This window comes from Neocloeon triangulifer, unplaced genomic scaffold, assembly GCF_031216515.1.
Source record: "Neocloeon triangulifer isolate White Clay Creek 2 clone unplaced genomic scaffold, ASM3121651v1 ptg000009l, whole genome shotgun sequence".
In the NCBI taxonomy this organism is placed as follows: Eukaryota; Metazoa; Arthropoda; class Insecta; order Ephemeroptera; family Baetidae; genus Neocloeon; species Neocloeon triangulifer.
This window is the reverse complement of record NW_026775551.1, coordinates 3,899,595-3,902,524: the sequence shown is the minus strand read 5'-3', so window position 1 is coordinate 3,902,524 and position 2,930 is coordinate 3,899,595.

The following is a 2,930-nucleotide window of genomic DNA, read 5'->3' as shown; positions in this document are numbered from 1 at the left end:
TACCTCCAGGACGCGCGCGTCCGGCGCCCAGTGGGCCTGCAGCAACTGCAGGACGGAGACCGACTCCCAAGGCTCCGCTCGAGGCTCGCCTGCGCCCTCCGAGTCCGGTGAGCCCACCGTCGCCGAACTGCTGGCCACCATGGAGGCCAATTTGAACTCGCGCTTCGACACCCTCGGCGCGCAGTTTAAGGACACAGAAAAAGCTCTCACCTTTCTGAGCGAAAAGTACGAAGACCTCCTGAAGCAGTACGCCGAGCAAAAGTCCGTGATCGCCGAGATGAGAAAGTCCCTGGACAGCGTCCACGAACAGCTGCGCGAAAAGGACGCCGCGATTAACCAGTTGTCCGGACGAATGAACATTGCTGAGCAAAACAAACTTTCGGAGAATTTGGAAGTTCACAACATGCCTGTGAAGGAGAACGAAGACCTGTACGAGGTGGCACAGGAATTGGCAGACCAAGTCGGAGCACCGCCCGTCTCTGAGACGGTTGCGGACATTTTTCGCATGCCCGGCCGGCCTCCCCGGGCTGCGAACGACTCACCTCGTGCACCGGTCATCGTCATCAAGTTCAAGGTCGCCAGTGCCAAGATGGCTTGGCTGGCGGGGAGGCGAAGACTTCAGCAGCCGCAGGGCAATGACGTCACTGGAGCCCCTGCACCCTCCACTGCTGCTGCCGCCGCCGCTGCCCAGCCGCGCCGAAGAGCACCGCCACCTGTGAGAGTGTATGAACAGTTGACCCCGTACAACAAGAGACTCCTCTTCTTGACACGTGCCGCCGCCAGTCAGCAAGGTTTCAAATTTGTTTGGGTACGGGACGGCAAAATCTTCGCGCGACATAGTGAACAACTTGGTGCGTTAGTCCGAATCCGCTGCGAGGACGACATTCGCACCAGGTTGGGCATTAACGTGGCCACAACCCACATTTAGGTTAAGAAGTTAGGGTGTGATAAAAACAAAAATCTTTTTAATGCCTTCTTTTAAATGCCTAAAATCGAGAAATTTAAATGAATTTTTCTTTGAAGCTAAAAACATACACTTAACAAGCGACACACACATAAATTATGCAATTCTTCATTTGAACATCCGATCACTTTTCGCCAACTTTCAATCTCTTAAAGTCACATTAGCTGATGACATCCGAAATATTGATGTTTTAATTTTAACAGAAATAAATATAAAATCAGAAGATATAAAAAAATTTGAAATAGATGGATTCAAAATTTTTGACAAGCCCAGAGAAGTTGGAAGAGGTGGAGGAATATTGGTTTATGTAAGAGACGCATTTGATTGCAAAATTTTAAAAAACGAATTTAAGACATCAGAGAGCCTATTGCTCAAAATTAACAATCAGATTACACTTTTAGCCCTCTATAGAAGACCATCAATGAGTAAAATAGAATTTTTGCAAGAAATGAATAATTTTCTAGGGCGCAATACTATGACCCAAGATATTATTATCTGTGGTGATATGAATATAAATTTGTTGAACTTAAATGATCCAATAGTGGAAAAATATGAAAATACAATGGCTGAATTTGGATTTGAAAAAGTAATTGTTTTTCCAACAAGAGAGGAATTTAGCGGTGAAAACTTTTCATCAACACTTATTGATCATATGTTTGTAAAACTTAAAAAATTTCAACACATAACCTCAGTTATTACATACAAAATTTCAGACCATTACGCCACCTCTGCACTTTTATACACTGAAACACAAATAACAAAATCTATAGAGCGTGATAGAATTGATTATCAAACAGTTAATAGAGATCTAAGCACATTTGATTGGTCACGCTGTGTAGACGAAAAAAATAACACAACACTCGAAAACTGCGCCAAATTAATACAAAATATTAAAGATGTAAACACAAAAAAAATAACCATCTCTAATCGAAAACGTTTTGATAAAGAGTGGATCACGCCTGAGCTGCAGGAACTGACACATATGAGAGATAAATTGTTTCGAAAGGTGAAAAGCAACCCAACCAACAAAACACACAGAGTAAATTATAATTTACTTCGCAACAAAGTAAATCAAAAGCTAAAGCAAGCAGAGCGAAGATTCAATTTTAAACTTTTCCAATCGTGTCAAGGAGATATTAAAAAAACATGGAAAAAACTTAATTTAATTTTGGGAAGGACGGTCAATTCAATAGATGACACAATTTTGCGATACATGTCCCAAAAAATGGAATTTGGTGAAATATTAAATGGCTTTGGCAAGTATTTTGAATCTGCTCCTGCACTAAACTCACACATCTGCTCATTCAAAGCGACAAGACACACACCGCAGAACGAGTCGGCACCGCACAGTATGCGACTGCCTCTCGCCACTCAAACACACATTGCCCATATAATTTCAAAATTAAATAAAAACAAAGGCCCTGGCGTGGATGGAGTCTCGGTGCGCGACGTACAAAGCGCTGGAAATTCGTTCGCCCATTTATTTTGCTCTGTAATTAATAAGTCAATTAAAGTTGCTGAATATCCCCAAAGTTTGAAAACAGCACTAATACGCCCTATTTATAAAGACTCTGCCCATAATAAATTTGAAAATTATAGGCCGATCTCTATTTTGACAGTTTTTGATAAAATCTTTGAAAAATATATTGAGTTTCATCTTGTAAATTACCTAAGAGAATTTAATGTGATCGACAAAAGGCAGTATGCCTATCAGAAAGGTAAATGTGTAAATGAACTATTTATAAACTTTTCTGATTACATTAACATTGCCTTGAAAAACAAAAAGCATGTAGCTGCAATATTTATTGATATGAAAAAAGCATTTGACGTTTTGAATTACGAAAAATTATTAAATAAGATTGAGAAAATTGGAATAAGAGGTCCTGTGCTGCAGTTAATAAAAAGCTACCTTGCAAATAGAAATTTTAAAGTCCATATTAATGAAGATAATAGTGATCGCTTCAAT